The 19,781-nt window shown below is 39.3% G+C and overlaps 1 pseudogene; it reads right to left on the reverse strand.

Moving 5' to 3' along the window:
- Positions 1–11,308: 11,308 nt before the first annotated feature.
- LOC126507335 (60S ribosomal protein L17-like) lies at positions 11,309–11,895 on the reverse strand (annotated as a pseudogene).
- Between the last annotated feature and the right edge of the window lie 7,886 nt (positions 11,896–19,781).

Below are 19,781 nucleotides of genomic sequence, written 5' to 3' on the forward strand. Positions count from 1 at the left end.
CTGGCTCATCCCTGGCAGCTGTACTTAGTCCTTCGGAACATTAATACTCCTCCATGATATTTTTCTCAGCAGTCAACATCCTGAAATGAAGTAGTCTGTCGAAAAGTAGTTGTGTTATAAATACCGACAGGACTACAATCACCAGAGAGAATAGATCATGTCCTCTATCCCTGAGAATATCTTAATTTAGAAATTAATCTCTATCTAATGATGACAAAACTAAAGTTTATTGAGATTACATGTATAATATCTATTTTACGCACACACAGTTGGTGTGTGTACTGTGCATGATAGAGATGCATTCTGGTGGATGACATCTCTTTTCCTAGGTGGGTATTTTATAGTATTATAACAATTAGCATCATTAGCACCCATTAGCATCAGGAGGATTGCATTTCCATTGAAGTAACAGAACCAGCCAAAATGCCTTTGCCTAGATTAATAGACAATTTATTAGATAATTAAAGAAATTCCTGAGAACATTTTTAACCTATTAAGGTTTAACTTCCAGCTTGTTCTAATTATCAGTTGTGTAGTTCTAATCACTTGGAGCAGTTCCCCTGTAAAGACACAAACATTTGACCTCCAACTTCCATCGTCTCTCTCCAGCGTGTCTAAGAACATTGGAGCAATGTGTCAGCAGCCGATGCCTCACTGTTCTCTCTTCTTTCAGGATGGCAACTTTAATTAGGTAGTTTCACCTCCTACCATCATCGATTCCATGCTCGGCAATATTTTACTTGCAATTATCCTAGGCCTCCCACTGGTTGCCTTAAAGAGTAAGCAGAACTTCTCTGACTGGAGTTTTGGTTTCCCCTTTGTTTTTCCTGGCAGATACAGTTTGCCTTATAATATGTAACACCTACGGTAATTGCTGCTGCTTCAAAAACTCTGTGAGCTCTTTTCTGAGTGCTACTAAGCCATGCAGAAAGAGAGTTCGCAACATAGAGACATTACTTTGTTTGTATTTCAGCGGTTCTCAGAGGGAGAAGAGTGCAAAACCCTTCACCCTGGTGTCTCATTAATTCTGACAATATCCCTGGAGGCAGGGAAGTGACGAGAGCCATTATTCTTGTTATAGCGGAGAAAACATTGAAGAACCCAGAGAGGTTAGCTATCTTGCTGAAGGTGACATACAGTTATTTAGAGCCCAGAGGGGAATTATTTTAATGCACATAAACTTCAAGTTTCTGACTCTTAAATAGTTCATCCTTTCTCAGCTCTGCTTATGTGTCTGTTTGTTAAGGCTGCTTCACTTTAAATTAATACACACAGTTGCCTCTGAAATTTAATGTAGGACAAGCCCCAGAAAAATCTCAGGTAACTCCAAACAACCTGTCCATGTCCAAATTTACCAGTGTGAAGAATCCTGTACCTAAGCAAGTATTCTGGCATTATGTAGAAAAGGCAACTAGAGGAGCACACACTAACAACTACATTGCCAAGATTTTCTTCTGTCCTCCTGGTGGGTAGCATTCAGAGGTTAGAAACCTGAGAATACATTTTCTCAGATTCCTTGGCAGTTAGAACAAACAGGCACTGGCAGTAAGATGTCCTTGAACAGTTTTGAAGGCAGAAATGAGGAAGAGGGTGTTTCTTGTTTCCGTGCCTTGCTGTTTCTAGCAAAGGTTCTTATGCAGATGCTTAATATTTTACAGAAGAACCCAGTGGTATAGACTTGAGTGGTACCTAGGGTGGCCTTGCCAGCCATGCTCTTCATGGAGCCATCGAGTCACTTATTCTAGCAGCAGAAGCAGTTGTCACCACTGGGCAGCTAAGTGTTTCTGTATCCTGCTTGAAAGGAATAAACAATATAACTAGAAAAGGCAGGGACTTAAGAAAATCCTAGAACTACAATTGCCTTCTGCCATTGCCTCTTATTTACATTTTAGTCTTAGCCACTTCCTCATATGATAAGGCAAGGGCTCTGTAAAACAATAATAATAATGCTGATATTGAGCAGGTATGATAACCATTAGAGAACCTAGAATGAAGGATTAGGCACAGTATCTAGAACAGGCACCCATTCCATCAAATCCAAACCCACAAGGCAGAAGCAATGACTGTTTTCATCTTCTTTGCGATTTTTGTCAATAATATGCCTATGCATGAATATGTCTAAGAATAATTCTGGCCAAACAATAAAATATGACCTATCATTTTCTCTATGAATGAATAATCTTGCAGACTATGATGACACATGTCCAGAAAGACTGCACTTAACAGGAATAGGCAGGAGGATTGATGTAAATTTGAGACCAGACAGAACTATGAAGAGAGTTTTAGGCCAGTCAGGATTCTCAAAAACAAACTAAAATTACAACAACAAAAAAGAATGAATAATTTTATTTGGTATGGGTATAGGAAATGGGTTGTTTTATATATAGTTCTCAATAAATCCCACATTGCCCCTGTGTTTTGGGGTTGGGAGAGGCTGCTTGTTTGTTCCCAGCTTCCCAGACCCAAAATAATCATACAGAAACTGTATTAATTAAATCACTGCTTGGCCTATTAGCTCTAGCTTCTTATTGGCTAGCTTTTACATCTAGAATTAACCCATTTCCATTATTTTATATTTTACCATGATGCCCATGGCCTACTAGCAAGGTTCCAGCTGGCAGCTTGCATCTTTCCCCTCTGGCAGTTCCTTGACTCTGCCTACTCTTTCTAGATATACCTCTTCCAGCCTTCCTATAATCTGCTAAGCCACTGGCCAAAAGAAGCTTCTTTATTCATTAACCAATAAAAGCAACACACATGCAGAAGGACCACCTATATCATTTGTGTATAAAAATGAGACCATAATTGAATTCTGAAAGATGCTTCAATGACAACAGTATGTTTCTTCCTGTCTGGCAGATGGAAGAGTCTTATTGCATGACATTTGCTCATCACCTATGCAAGCATCATTTATAGACTGCTTTCTCCAGGCCTCTTAATATTATTTTCCTCTGTCCAATGTCCGGAGTTTCCAGTAATCTTCTAAAGATGTCCTTCTTCCTCTGAAATTACCTTATCTTGCTCTCAATTCTCAGCCATGCTTAGGTTTTAGAGATGATTTTTACCAAGCTCATCCTGCAGCAGCAAGCTGAGACTATAAAGTTTAATTTTTGAGAACAGCTACAGAAAAGTATCTTAGAGCACAGGAGAATAACAATGTTATAAGAGTATCTTTAAGAACAAGACTGAATGTAGCCCAGATTTCAGAAATACCAGAACCCAGAAATGCTAAGCAGTTGTGTGACTCATAAAAATGCTACCTTTGTGTGTCTCATTCTTATTCCTCTGCAAGCCAGATTTCCAGGACTTCTAATTGATAGGAGAGAATTTAGCTGTCAACAACCCTGACTTTATGGGTTCTGACTCTGGTTGTGTAGCATCTGGATCCTTCTCTAGTTCCACATCCCACACTCCTAAATTGGAAATTCCAATTGATTCCTCTATGATCTGAGCACATTCACACTGAACTGTGAAACTCCACAAGAACAACAACTTCATGCATTTTGCTAATTATTGCACAGTGCACATGTTGAGTTTCAGTACATTCTTGAAAACTGTGGAAGTATATTTATATACAAACATGGCTGCTGGGAGTATACCCTTGTGATTTGAGTCTGGGAGTAAGCTAAGAATGTCCTTGTGAGGTTGGCTGGCTCTCTAAGATGTCCCATTGTACATACTTTACAATCTGTCCCCTGGCTTCCTTTCCAATTTCCAGTCACAATATTTTGCTGTCTTAGTCCTTGAAAACAACAGCTTTTGACTACACAAGCCTTTCTAGTTTCTATCCTGCCCAGAATTCACATTTGCCTTTTACACAGTGGCACAGTCTCCTCTCAACTGTTAAAACAACTAACTATAGGAGGCTCATAGCCCTACATCCAGTTATCCCCTCCATAGAAAACACCAAAATCTATAAGCATCCTATTAATTTACTCTTTCTTATCATTTTCTCTCTTTATGCCTTTGTCCCTTCCCTGGCCCTGATAGCTAGTATAGCATCTGAGGATTATAGGGTTCCACACACACTCAGTGAGTCTGTGTGGCAAGATACCAAGCTCTCTCCATAGCTGCTTTGTCTGGAGAAATTACAGAATCAGGTGACCAAAGCCTGAACTCATGAATTTACAACAAAAACCTTCAACTTGCGGCAATCAATTAAGTAAATGGTTTTCTACCTTCTCATTATGGATGAAAAAGAACAGCATTTTTTATACTTTTTCCTCATAGGCTTATGTAAAGAAGAAATGATATGCTACATAAGATCTTTAGCAGTTAGAAGGTGAAATATTAATGCCATGCATAGCACAGCCCTTAGCAGTGGTAACTGACATTCATAGTAAAAACTGTGTCTGTCTGTTTACCAAATGCTGAAACTGTCCTGAGTTGATACAAAAGGAATTTGTGCAATTAGCATAGGATAACATATCATCTCTCCGTGTATTTCTAGAAGGCAAGTGGACCACAAAAGTTGAGGAATTTTCCTTATTTTCCTAGCAAAGTTTCCACAGACTGTCACCAGTGAAGGGGGCTTCTGTGCACTTACCTTGGCCGTTCCCATTTCCCACAATGCTCTTCTTTCCACCTTTGCTCATATCTATCACCGTCACCTCAGAGTTTCCACCAGTAAACATTTATTTCCTTGACACTTTATTGGACTTCCCATGGGCCTTTGTTTGTTAGCAGGACTTATGTGTTGGAAGTCTGAGGGGATGGACGAAGGAAGGTGAGCAGGCTTGTGAATTGGGAGTTTGGGGAAAAGGGAGGAGGAGGAAAAGACAGTTTTGTTGTTGCCGTTGCTGGGTTGTTTTTCCCTAAGGAAGAGAGAGAAAGGATGGGACAGTGGCAAACAGGAAGGCATGAAACTGATATCACCTAGAAAAAGAAATGACCCATGGGAACTCTCTATTTTTCAGTCCCTTCCACTCAGCTCCTTTTCATTTTTCCTTCATAAACCTATGTTCACTTTGCTTTTTTTTAAAAAAATGTACATTAAAATATAGAGTAAGGTGACTAATAGTCACTCTAGAAGTCAAAAAAAGAGTATCTGCTATGTTTTCTGACAAATTTGAAGAAGCACTAAATTTAAAAAGACTATTACCTATCAATATCTTATGTAGACAATAAAAGCATAACAATGTAGCAATCTGCTAAACAATGTACCAAGAGTTTTATAAGTATTATAGCCTCATTTATTTCTGAAAGAACTCTATACAGCTGCTGTATCCATGTTATAGATTAGAACACTGATGTCCATAGATGATGTAGGATTCCCCTCTGTATGCTGTAAATATGTTTTATTACCATTGGTTGACAAAGAAGTCACCTTGGGACTATGGAAGGTAGAATTCCAAGGTAGGAATTCCAAGCAGAAACAGAGGAGAAAAGAGGGCAGTCAGGAGAACGTCATATAGCCTCTAAAGGAGAATGATATGAGCTAACAGCTAGAACCTTACAGATAAACCACGAGACTTGTGGTAAAATATAAATAAAAGGAATGGGTTAACTTAAGATGTAAGAGTTAGTTAATAATAAGGCTGGACAAATAGGCTGAGCAGTGTTTTTAAGTAATACAGCTTCTGCATGATTATTTCACGTCTGGGCCATTGGGAAGCGTACAAACAGTCTCCACCTACAAAATGGACCCACCGTCTGGGGCATGGATCCAAATAAGACCTAAAAAAGCTTAAGAAAAAAAAGAGGGCTTCTAGGGGCTGGAGAGATGGCTCAGTGGTTAAGAGCATTGCCTGCTCTTCCAAAGGTCCTGAGTTCAATTCCCAGCAACCACATGGTGGCTCACAACCATCTGGAATGAGGTCTGGTGCCCTCTTCTGGCCTGCAGACACACACACACAGGCAGAATATTGTATACATAATAAATAAATAAATATTAAAAAAAAGAGGGCTTCTAGAACCACAAAATTGGGAGCCAAGCACAGCTTTTTAGTAGCTGCATTTTTTCACAGAGACTCTGTTTGCTGGCGGCAAGTAGAGGCATGGCTCCTTTAAGAAAAGTTTTCCTGACTCAGTGTTCATGGCAAAAAAAAAAAAAAAAAAAAATGCATTGCTTCTTTAAGATCAAGCTCTCTGGTTCATGCTGGCAGAATGAACTCTGACTCTTTCAGAAAGTCATGCACTTAAATGGGATCTATGAGCAGCATGCTATAAATTGCTTCAAGGTGGCATAGACCTGCTGTATTCCTGGAGCTGGGGCACTGTGCATGGCTCCCAGAGGTGGTGAACATGCTTCCACCCTATTGGAGTGGTTGAAGCAAACAGACAGGGCTGCAGAGTTGGTCCTAGTGATGCCTACTTAGCATGATTATTTATTTTTTTTTAAAAAAGAGGTGCTTCTGGTCAGAAAAATGATTACATATAAGCAACAAAGACAAATTCAGATTAAAAGGACCTCTAACTGGGTTTTGAATAAATGTGCTTGGGAGAGATAAGGAATAGTTATTTTAAAAAAAGTAATTTTTTTTTTAAAGAGACCGAGTGGAGGGTGTGGAAACTGTGATCAGGATGTATTGTATGAGAAAAAAAATAAATAAAATAAATAAAAAGACATTGGGTTGGGCTGCATTCATAGCTACCCTGAAATGGCTGCAGGCTGGAGTTGAGGGTTGGGCAAGCCTGGTAGTGATTATTCTCAGCGTCAGAGATGGTGCACCCTCTGGACGTATGTGCCACCATCTCCCTGTCATATTGCTCTTTGTGGATATGGTTTATAAATACGCAGACCAGTTTGAAGCTCATTTATACTTTGAACAGTCTCAGTAGAGTGAGGAACTTAACTCCATACCCTTTACACCCTCTGTGTATAACTAAGGATTGTAATGCTATGAAAATTAAATTTGTTTCCTTAAAGTATTCTGTTTTGTTCACATAAAAATTACAATAAAGTTTATCTTTGTAGTTATGATTATTGTTAATAAAGTCTTACTACCTAGGTATCCATAAGTGAGAATTCAGGCTGGGCCCATTCTGCAATGCTTTTTCTTCACCAAGAATTTTGCTGGACTTAGCAGGTGTTAGTAACTACAAAAAGAAGAACAGAAGAAATGGGGCACTTACTTCAGCAATAATTAGGTTCGCTGTAAAAACAGTATTCTTCATGGTCTACTGTGAGAGTTATTTGTAGGCACACCAGTTCTTACATAAAATAGCACTTTTAAATCATTTATTTTTATTGCTACTGCCAGACCTACACTATAGGTATGTCATACTTTTTGCATTTCTGTACTTTGCATACCTAGAAGTTAATGAAATATTTACAATATTTATTCTTTAATTATTCAAATTTAATCAGCTTTGTGGGTAGATTGAAATCATGGAAATAATAAACATCTCCTCAGCCAGCGCCTGCATGTGACAGAGCATCAACTCCCATCCAGATGTTGGCAGCTCCTCACATTGCTCCCCCCACAAAAAAGCACAGATCTGAATTTTGGTTTTGGGTTTTTGTTTCCAAACAAATAGGTTAAAATTCTTTGCACAAACTCACACATAAGAAAGTATGGTACACAAACATGTTGCCAATAAAAATTGATGTAAAAATTAGCACAGAATCTGTAAGGAAGTATGACTGGGATAACAGCACAATAAAAATAGAACAAAGCTGTGGGTAGGTGCTAAAGGAAGCCCTCCAAGAAAGGTAGTCAGCTCACACAATTGCATATTGAAGTATTATTTTAGGATCCATTAAGACTACATTGCCAGCAATTTTGTACTTTATTCTATACTTCCTTCTCTTGGTAGGTAGCAGCCATTTCTCTGTGTGTTCAAAGGTGCAGAGAAAGCTGCCTGGTGTCTCTCCTTTCAGGAGCACTAATCCGACCAGGAAGTCCCACCTTCATGATACGGAGGTCTAATATCCCAAAGTCATCATTTCAGTATTAGCATCCCAACCTATGATCTCAAAGGAGCACAAACTTTCAACCTCTAATGTACAAGACCCACATGACTTTAGCCAAGCTTTATCTCATTTAACCTTTACTGTGACCCAATGAGACGTAATCAAGTCAATTGCTTTTATTTGTCAGAAATAAAGAATCTGTGCTCTTGGGGGTGAAATTCATTTATATAATATTAACACCATCCATAAATACACATTTTAAGGTCTTCCCAAAGAGCCTTTTTATGTTTTGTCCACTCTTCTAGCTTTAGCTCACCGAATGGTCTATTGGTTGGGTGAGTGGGTGAGGATATAGAAGGTTGGGTTTGTTTGTTTTCCTTCAGCAAGTGTTCTGAGTCTTAAGACATGAATATGTTATGACTTCTTTTGCTAAGAACGGATTCTAGAGATGACTCATTTTTCCTCATATGTAAAATGAGAGAAATGCTAAGTCATATTCAAGTTTTGCTTCTCTTTTCAAATATTTCTTTTAATTTTAAAGTGTAAATACTTGTAATTTACAGCAGCATTCTTAGCAACACACAAAATACATACATTTTAATTCTATGGATCAAAACTCTAGTTTTTCTATGAACTGTTTTTATGCTCCGAAGGGACATCGTAATCTGATGAAACATACCTAAGATCACAGCACAGGCACTACTGTTCCCCTAATCTCTGTGCCCACTTATCGGTTTGCCCCACAAAGGAAATGTGTTCCAGGGTGCTCTCATGACCAAGAATAATACTGAACTGAGAAACCGTGTGAGTTAAGCAGAGTTTGGGGTTGTGCGCTTCTGCAGCACTTCTTTGTGTTTATTCAAAGTGTTTCTGAAAACACACACACACACACACACACACACACAGAGAGAGAGAGAGAGTGCTAGAACAACTGAGGAAGCCCGAGAAACTCACAGCATGTCAGCCACTTAATGCAGGGAGTTCCCCTGCTTGTTCCCTTCCCTCAGAGAATGCTGACCCCCTGTGTGGCTTCCACTCAACCCGCCATACCAAGATGAAGACTGGAGCACATGTTTAATCTACACTATCTGGGTAATTCAAATAAAGCCTGGAATGAAAGATGCTCACCCTTTGCAGAATCTGAGTGGGCCTTGTGAGAGCAAATGTTTTAATGCAGCGCCCCTGGGTCTCCAGGAGAGGCAGAAAATCAATGATCAGATGCTGTAACTTTCCACTTCAGAGCTTGCAACGTGTGTCTTTATTACTGGTGTGTGAAACGTCTTAATCTTTAAATGCTGACAAAATGTCCTCATCAAAAGGATTGGGATTCAACCTGACTTAAAAGTGGACCTAACAGACAGGCCCCCTTGTTCTCCAGCTGCTTTCCAAGCAGTGTGTGAAATATCAATGCATAGAGAAACCTTGGCCAATATTGACTCCTCTGCTTTAAACTCTCCCTTTCATTGTAATTCCTTCCTTGATTAAACGAAACATGTAAACAGCTTGGTGTGTGCAAACCATTTCTGAAATGCTACCAGAATATGTTCATATTTCCATCACCCTTCGGATGAAGGAAAACAGTTCATGACATGTTGTCGACAAACAGCACAGAAGGAGTCTTCCTCCAGAAGAGAGTGTTGGTCCATTCCTAAATGACTCTCACACACTCATCATGTAGATGCCTTATGTTGAACTTTATTCTTGCCAATTTTTTTTTCCAAAGAAATATCACCAGAAACTGCAAAGCAGAAAATATGAGAGGGAAACTCAGAGAAAGAACTCTGCCATGGCACATAAAGCCTGCTGCGGTGCAAGGTCATCCCCAAGCTGGTTTGACTTCTGGAGCAGGCAAAATACTACCCTCGTCTTCAGTGAAGCCACATCAAGGGCTGATTCTGAGATTTGCTGCCAGGCATTTGGGAGAATTTTGATAGTCTTGTCATCTCAGATCCAAAGGAAGTACAAGCAGAAATATAATGAATTGTTTCTACAAAAAAGACAATTTTAGATTTTATGTGATATACTTGGTTGAATAAAAATATATTTAAGAAATCCTGATTATATGATGCTAAAAGCCTTTGCCAGCTCTCTCTCTCCCTGAAGCACTTCCCTGACACTTTTGTTCCCAAATCCTTTCCCCACAGTAAGTACTCATTTCAGCTAATTCTGGGATGGCTCGGCAGTATAGGTATGAGGTCATCAGCCCAGGCTTCTTTCCAAAGCTCCAATTTGACTCACCCCTTATTTGAGCAACTTTCAAAGAATAAGGATTTGATTCGTGACTTTCATTTCTAGCAAACAGCATGTTTAAAAGGCATCAGGAACGTGGCAACTCAGATCTAAACCTCTAGGGGTTCTTTCTTCTTGGGAATTGCTTGCTAAACTCTTCCTATAAATAGCAGCGTAACAAAGAAGCATATACAGTTGCTGGGCAAGGCAAAGGGGCCATGTTTTCTGAGCAGAAGGTAGGAAATCAATCAAGGAAATTGCTTCTAGTGCTGGTTCACATTTACCTTTCATTTGAATTGCAGATCTCACACATGCTGGGACAGTTCTCTACCATGGGGCCACACCCCTTAGCAGTACCTTTGGTATCTTTAAATTATTTTTTTGAAGTATTGAGCTAAAAATGAATATTATACGTTAAGAAAATGAATGCTTGCCCAAAAGGGAAATACATTTAGTACAGAAAATGTTGGTTCTTCTCCAAATTATTTCTAACAAGGCAATAATCAAAAGTTTGGGTTACTGAAGTGCGGGTTCTTTTATTTTTCTTATTTGTTGAGATTATAATATAATTACAACATTCTCCCATTTTTTTCTCTCCTCCAAAAGCCTCCCATACACCTCTCCTTATTCTCTTTCAAATTCATGACCACTTTTTTCATTATCATTGCATGCACACACATATAGACACATACTTTCCTAAATATATGAGTACAAAGTGTTCAGACGGTATGATGTCTCTTGTATGTATCATTTCAGGGGTGACCACTTGGCTCTGGATAACCATTTGATGTGCTCTCCCCCTGGGGAAGATTGCTTCTCCCTCTCTCAACATTCCTTAAGCTGCCTGTCGTTCTGGGTGCAAGATTAAGGCCTCTATTTGTCTTAGCTTATGCATTGCTGTTAGTATATGTAGCACTGTCGTATAGAACACTATGTAGTGTTGTTGTTCTTGACCAACTCATGCTTGGAGAGTCGTGTTGGTGAGACTGGGTGGGTGTAGCTTCTGACATCCCTAGAAGACACTGTCTCACGGTAAACTCCCTGATCCTCTGACTCTTACAGTCTTTCCTCGTCCTCTTCTGCATTCTTGGGCCTAGGTGTAGATGATGGAATTGCGTTGTATATGGATCCATTGAGACTGGGCTGCACAACTCTGCATTTTGATTGGTTATGGTTTTCTACAATGATTTGTCTGCTACAATAAGTTTTCTTTTTTTTTTTTTTTTTTACTTTTATCTGCATTTATTTCATGTTGAATTTATTCCCGTGCCATAAGTTTTTGTTTCTTCAGTTTCTTCTGGGATATCTTTTTCTTCTGTGCAACCTCCTCTTCTGGCTTTGGAACAATCTGTTCCTTTTCAGTGAGGATCATCTCGATGTGGCAGGGGGAGCTCATGTATGGGTTAATCCGGCCATGAGCTCTGTAAGGCGCATCTTAGGTGCTTTGTTCACCTGGATGTGCTCAATGACCAGAGAGTCCACATCTAAACCCTTCAGTTCAGCTTTGCTCTTTGCATTTTTCAGCACGTGCAGCAAAAATTCTGCACTCTTTTTGGGCCACCGACCCTGTGTCCAGCCCCACTGTTTGGCCTGGGCGCACCTACCGACTCCACCATTGTACCGTCGGAATGGCACACACTGCTTCTTCAAAGTGACATCTTCCTGTAAGCGGCCAGAGGTGACCCGTGAAGATGGTTCGCTACTCTCTTGACCCAGAAAACCCTACAAAATCATGCAAATCGAGAGGATCAAACCTTCGGGTTCACTTTAAGAACACCCGTGAAACGGCCCAGGCCATCAAGGGTATGCATATCCGAAAAGCCACCAAGTATCTGAAAGATGTCACTTTGAAGAAGCAGTGTGTGCCATTCCGACGGTACAATAAGTTTTCTTAATAAGGGGAGGAACTGCATAAGTGAGGGTTTAAAAAAAAAAACAAAATAGTTATCACTTCCCAACCTTTTAGCTGCAATCAAGGGTAAGAACAATGGAAAATGAGAGGTAAAGAAAATTAAAATTTCAATATTTGATCAAATAAAAAAAATCAGGTATGGGAACACTCTTTTATAATACCATTACGGCTGCCTTTGGCCATGTAGATTCTGTCAGCACTAAAAGCCAGTGGTTCCTCTAAGGTTAGTATTCGCCTTCAGGATGCAACCCACTTCACTGAACAATAATACACAGTATAAAAAAAATTAAAAACTGCGTGCACACACACACACACACACTTAATTGCAGTAGAAATCGATGACTCCAGAAGGAAAGGTGCAGTGAATCCTGGAAATAAGATTTCTGGCAATCAATAAATTACATATTTCCATCATTCAATATGTCATAAATCTTCATGCAGCCTTCTCCGTCAGTACTAAGATGAATATTTTTAAATGTATCCTTCTCTACCGCAGCACGATGCTACAAATCATACTGAACACTTGCAAAAAAAACCCATGGGTCAGGAACTTCTATTAATACCCAGATAATCACCACTAATGAGGTGATTCTTTAGTGCCATTATAATGAGACCTGCAGTAATTTGCATTTTGTGCTTTCCATTATTCAAATGTATGAGATTTTTTGTTACACATTACTCTACAAAAAAAAGCCAAAAAGTGTCTTCTTCCCCTTTTGCAAAACATAATAAGACATAAAGAATTCTATCAAAAAATTTAAAGATAGATGAGAATTTATTTTAAACCTTGGTTTCTATAACAACAATAATGCAATAGCAATCCAGACACGGTATTCAAGTTTGGATTTACATTACAATTTATTCTAAGGGACGTTAGTACTCATCACCCACCTTGTGATGTTATTTTGATGAACAACAGCAGCATTTATTGATGGGAGGGACAGAGAACCAGAGTTGGTCCACCACAATCTTGTCTTTACCCTTTCATGATTATCTTGAGAATGTATCCAAGACTAAGAATCCCTCACTTTGGGTGATGGAGTGGACTGCACAGCTGACCTGAGTCTTTCCAGATTTAACTTTCCATGACCCTAGAGCTCTTGACACTGACTCACTGGTGAGTTGTAAAATGGAACCTCTAACAGTACGAACTTGGCAGCGAGTTTGAGGCTGGTGCCGTACATAAAACTCTGGTCAGTTTTTTCCTTCTCTACCCCATGTCAGACCAGTCCTCAATTTGACAACAATAATGGGCTCAGGATCACTTAAAAGATTTAAAAAAACTTAATCAAGTGAAAAAGTATTTCTTGACAGATTATGCCTGTTGAAGATGGAAAACTACTAGTCCCTCACAAAGGACCACTCTAGAGATTATGGGTGGCGGGAATTACAGCTTAACATTTAGGCTAGCAGATGAGACACTTGGCAGGGACTGCTTAAGAGTATGTAGTTTGGGTATTGGGGAAGCGTCTCAGCATGGGAAACTGGGGAGAGAACTGCGCATGGGCAGGCACTCTGGCAACAGGATGAACTACTAAAATCCTGCCATGATGCATTATTCAGAACGGGAGGAGTCAGAGATGCCTGAGATCACAGCCTGTAGCGGGGACCTTTCTTGCTTCTGCTAAGGCTTTTTTAGAGTTCCATTTTCAAGGGCATCCCGTGAAGGGAGGAACATATTGCCATAGCCGGTAGCTAGTTGTAGGCAGTCTGTTGCCGGGAATTCCAGCTCCCAAATAATCACACAGAGAGCCATTATCAATCACGAAAGCTCATCCAATAGCCCAGGCCTGGTTTCAATGAGCTCCTATAACTTAAATGAACCCATTTTCATTTGTTTATGTGCTGCCCTGAGGCTCGTTTACCTCATCTGTGTACTTCTCTTGCAGCCTCTTTCTGCCTGGGTAGAGGCCCCAGACTTCACCTTCTTCTTCCCAGAATTCTCTCTGCTCCAAAATTCCTGCCAAGCTACTTGCCAATTAACATTTTTTAATTAAACCAATCACTGTGACATATAATCACAGAATATAAAGGAATATTCTACAGCTAGTAGCTTTGAGGAAGAAAAAATTCTTTAGTTTCTTAGCTGGAGTTATTTAGGTTTCCTCGAAATCATAATAAACGCCACCATCTTAGATTTTGTGTTCGTCTGTTTTTTTTTTTGGGGGGGGGTAGGTTTTTGTTTTCAAATACAGATATCATACAGGGGAAATTGTGTAAAGAAGACACAATTTACCTCTGCATCCTTAGAGTTTTTTTCTTGAACTGATGACAAAACTAACAAAAGACATTAGAAGAAACAGATCGAGAGCTATGTCAAACTATGACAAGAGAAAGAGACTTAAATTAGGAGAGTTACTGGGGTAACAGCAACTAGAAAGGTGAGATGAGGATTTTTAAAAGATTTATTTATTTTAATTTTATGTACATGTTTTTCCAGAATATATATATATATATATATACATATATATATATGTGTGTGTGTGTGTGTGTGTGTATGTGTGTGTGTGAAGTACATATTATATATATATATATATTCGTACTTCATGAAAGCCTAATATACTAGAAGAGGGTATCTGATCACTTGGAAATGAAGTTACAGATGACTATCAGGTGTCATGTGGTGCTAGAGTTCAGTTGTGTGTGTGCGTGCGCACACGCACATGTGAATGTGTGTGGTGTTTTGAGATTAGTTTTATAAGGCATGTTTATGCTGATTTTTCTCAGCCTCCCCCATCCCACATTCCCTGGTTTTAACGACGCAACTTTCCTCCAGTAATGAAACAGCCTCCAACATAAGGCTTTTTATCTTCTGCGTTCAGAAAGCCCTGGAGGTCACAATGCCTTTGTCTTGCCTGCTGTTCTTTTCTGTGTGCTGTTAACTCAATATCCTTCCCATGCCAAAATAGCATATTTGGGCCTGGTGTTTTCTGTCACCCTTAAACATCATTCTAAGTTTTATTTATCCTGATATCAAAAGGAAATGGGTGATTGAAGCAGATGTATCTATCATACCTGATAAAATTATAGGGAAAAAAAACCTGTTGTTCACTTTAGTTATCACTAGAAATTGTCTTCAGTATTAGGAATCATTTAAATGCAGTTTTTTTTAAAAAAAATTATGTTTCTTAAATTCTAGTTATTTTATACGTCTTCAAAATTAATATATTCCGTTGAAAAAGACTACGCTTGTGGGATGTGTCCGTGGTAAAGATGCTTACCGACAACCGATGACCTGAGATCACCTTGGGATCTAGATGCTAGGAGAAGAAAACAAACTCCTACAAGTTGTCTTCTGAGTGAATTTTCTTTCTCCTCATGTGGACTGCAGTTGGAGGTGATTCAGTTATTGGCTTTAGGACACCAATAAGACGATCACACTGGAACGTACCAGAGAAACAGGTTCTACTTTGTCCTCCATTCAGCCAATGTCCCAAACCAAAGGGATAGATCCAGAGAGTCTCTGGCTGCACTAGGGTTCCAGCACATTAGCAATAGATCTTAAACATGTGCCTCAATGAATTATAACTTTGTAAATACAACCATGAAACCATTGAGAACAAGAAGTAGACCGTCTCAAAAGTTCTCAAAGCCCACTGATGATGCCTCCTTCTCCACAGGTTTTCACTATTCTGACTTCTACAACCAGAGATGTGTTTTTTGATCTCTTTTTGAACCTTGGGAAATTGTTCACAATATTCTACTTATGCTTCACATCTGTCATTCAAAATGATGTTTGTAGTTATCAGCTATTAGTTTGAGTATCCACATTTTATTCTTTTTTGGACTTTTTTCTTTTATTTTTGAGATTATAATACAACATTTTACCCTTCCTTTTCTTCCCTCTAAACCCTCCCAGATACTCCTCCTTGTTCTTTCAAATCCATAGCCTCCTTTTTCATTGATTATTACACACACACACACACACACACACACACACACAAAGGTTTTATTTAGGTCTTAAAACCTGCTCAGTCTATATAATGTTACCTGGATGTGTTTTCAGGGCTGTGGCGTTTATCACAGCAATGGAAATTAAACTGGAACACTAAGGTGAAGGAAATTTTATTAATTGTAAGGTAGCAGGTTACTGTGTCAGCTATAGATGACAATCCTAATAATCTCACCACCGAATCCGTTTGGTTGTTGAATTTTAACATAATTCCCTCAAGGAAAGAATAATTCCTCTTAAGATAAAGCTGCAAAGGGGATTGATCGTTGAATTGCACTGCACAAATCAATTGCAGAAACCAAATGCACCATGACTCCACTGTAAAGCCTGATTGATAATCATTGTAAAGATAGAAACTCATTGATCCTTAAGGCTATATATACAAATGCTATACTCATTTTTCCACCAAGCCGTTGACTAGTGGGATTTAATATTAAATTCATTTATTACATATAAATTGGAGCTCCTTTCTAACATGCCTGCCCAAAGCACTTTGATCATTTCATGTTTTTATGTATGTTTTGCCTTCTCTAAACAACATTTCTAGGAGAACAGATTTTAAACTATTATTATGCCTAAATACACAGTTTCATTGATTATTGAATTATTTATTATGGTATTATTATTTTTACTTATAGTTCTAAAATAACATTGATATATGATAGTATTTAAACTATGTAGGGTATATAAGATTACTTTGAATATTATTAACCATACATAATCCCCAAGAATAAAAGAGTGTGAATAAAACTGGGAATGAAAACTAAATTATACTCTATGTCCTCACCAATATTTCTTGCAGTTGTTAAGATTCATATCAGACCAGGATCTCAGTCTGGACTTCCTTGGTGCTCAGGTCTTTGTTCTCTGTCAAATGAGTTCAGACCTGATTCAGAACAGAGTGCAGAAGGCAGCATTGTGGGTTTTTTTTTTCTTTCTTGAGGATACAGTAGCAAACCTCTACTCATCACAGACAGGTGGAGTAGATAATATATGGGTAAATTATCTTGTGTTGCTTGATCTCACAGAGAAACTACCTACAGAAGGGGTTGCCTCTCCCATTTAAGACCCAAGCATGTCTACCTCCAAGTGTCCTTTAGGCCCTTTCCTGGGGTTATGGGGACCTAGCCCCACTGACCCTATGACAGGGAGGGAAGAGAACAATAAACCAGCTCAAGAATAAAACACTCTGTCCTTGAGAACACTTACAGGGTGAACAGTCTTTTCCAACAGAAGTTAGTTGTGAGACATTAGTTTAATGATTCAAAGATGTGCTGCATTCTTTCCCGTTGCATTTGTTTAACTCTATAAAGCTGTGCCTGTCTAAAACACCTGATTGGCATAATAAAGAGTTGAACGTTTCATAGCAAGGCAGGAGAGAGAACTAGGTGGAGCTGGTGGGCAGAGAGAATAAATAGGAGTAGAAACCTAGGCTCAGGAAAAGAAAAGGGGAGGAATGAGAAAAAGAGGAGAGAAGGACACGATGTGCAAGCCACCCAGCCACCTACCCAGCCACCCAGCCAGCCATGGAGTAAGGAAGAAAGAAAGATATATAGAGTATAGAAAGGTAAAAAGCCCAGAGGCAAAAATGTAGTTAAAAGAGAAACAGGATAATTTCAGTTAGAAACAAGCCAAGCTAAGGCTGAGCATTTATAAGCAATAATAAGAGACTCAGTGTGCCGTGTATTTACTTGAAAGCTGAGTGGTAGGCCCACAAAGAATTAAAAAATAAAAAAAAAGGTTACTGTTGTCCATTCCGTGATATAAACTGCCTGTTGTGGAAAGGGAAGCCAGTTCAACCACGGGAAGCTCAGCTGCCAACAGAAAGCTCAATCAAGAATTCCATCTGACTGCCTGAAGTTCCCAAATTGATTTCTGTTGAGTTGTAAGTATTCAATTTGAGGATGTCATCTCTCTGTGTTCTTTTACTTGAAAGCCTCACAAAATCGAATATTCTGATTTTCCCAGGACTCTAGCTGGCTGACTTAGAGAGACTTCCCCCTCATTAATTTTTGTGGCTGCTTTGAGAACCCAATTTGATAGACATTTACTCTCTATCTATTCATCCATCCATCCATCCATCCTCTCCATTGTTTGCTGTTTATTATTTTTCTTTGGCTTACTATTTACTTAATAAGCTCACTCATTACAAACTAAGTGTGGTTATCATAGATCATCTCCTGGACTATATAAAACAACAAGACACCAAAGACAGAAACAAAGGAACTGCTCCGTCAAATTGTAGCTCGGTGATTCAGTAAGTTTTATTGTGGTTATTCCCAAGAGCATGGATAAAGAGCTACTTAGAGGAGCATGAGAAAGGAATGGGTGACTGAACTATGGAAGAAGAAATATTCTCTCAACATGATGATTAGTATTGTCAATCTGACAGGATCTGGAACCCTCTAGGACATAAACTCCCAGACATTCCAGCGAGTTACCATTTGTCCTCTGGCTGTCCTTTTGAAAAATTATGTTAATTAGGCCAATTGAAGTGGAAAGATCCATTGTAAGAGCAGGCGGTACGATTCCCTAGGTTTGGGTCCTTGACTGTGTAAAAATGTGAAAACTAGCTGGACACCAACATTGCACTCTTCTTCCTGACCCCAGACCCAAGGACCAGCTCCTCAAGCTCCTGCTGTTTTGTCTACAGTACGTGATGAACTGTATCTTAAACTGAAAGCCTTTCTCCTTTAAGTTGTTCTTATCCTATCCAGGTATTCTATTGTAGCAACAGCAAGAGACACTTACCAATTCTTAGCCATCCATATATCCTTAGGAGTCCCTCCCTCCTTCACCATGGAGTATTAATGGGCCCAATCTTGCGAAGCTCTCCTGTCGGTTACCACAGCTACTGTGAGTTCAAAATAGCAGAAGCCATAACATAGTGGAGGAAAGAGTCCCACAACAGACAGAATTTATTAGAGATCATCTAAAACACTCAATTATGAGAATGGGAATGCAGAGGAAGGGGTCACTGCAGAGGAAAACACTCTCCTGTTGGACAATGGAGGAACAGAGATAAGCTCTCTCCCAGAGGGAGAGTGGAGAGGAACCAAAGGAACCACTGTGCCAGCCTAATTGCTGATGTAGATGTTACACTAGTCTTAAAGTTTCTGGAGCACATTACTCTCTTAAGGGTCAGTTTTCCCATCTACGTGATTGGCAACCAATTGGGTTAACTCTTAAGGGAGGGCAGTACTGAGCCAGGATATAAAAGTAGAAAAGAGAGAAGATGCGGGAGAAGAGTTCTTCACTCCTGCATCTGGCTGAAGTTTCTCACCACCTGAGAGGTAAGAATTCTGCAGAGTTAACAAAATTCTAGTGACATTGCCTTCATAGAGATAATATTTCCTTTATATGGACATGTTTTCAAATGAGAAAGTTGAAACAGCAAAGAACTGTGCTTAAGACCTAAACACACAGGATTTTACTCCTTTTCCAGACACAGACATTCCTTTATCTGAGAATGTCACTTTTAACTTCTTTTGCAACATTTTGTGACTCAAGGTTTTACCCTAACCAGCTCCACGCTAGCAAATCTGGGATTCTTGACTTCGTTCTTGAGGCTGCTTTGGGCAGCAATGTATAACTGTGTCTCTGGTGTGCACTTCGTGACCACTGACAATACGTCTTCATTGTTTGTTTCTTTGTTTGCCAGAAACCCTCTGCTAAGTGCATGGCAATCTGTGACCTGTTTGGATAGTTTGAACTGCCTTGTATTCTCTCCAGGGCCAGCTGCATGACAGCTCCTGTTCTTTTGACCAAAACTCATGTAAAATAGTCCATTTAAAAGAATATTAAAAGTTGGGGCTGGTGACATACATTGTTTT

This window comes from Alexandromys fortis, unplaced genomic scaffold, assembly GCF_014885135.2.
Source record: "Alexandromys fortis isolate MF-2015 unplaced genomic scaffold, M_Fortis_MF-2015_v1.1 scaffold_19, whole genome shotgun sequence".
In the NCBI taxonomy this organism is placed as follows: Eukaryota; Metazoa; Chordata; class Mammalia; order Rodentia; family Cricetidae; genus Alexandromys; species Alexandromys fortis.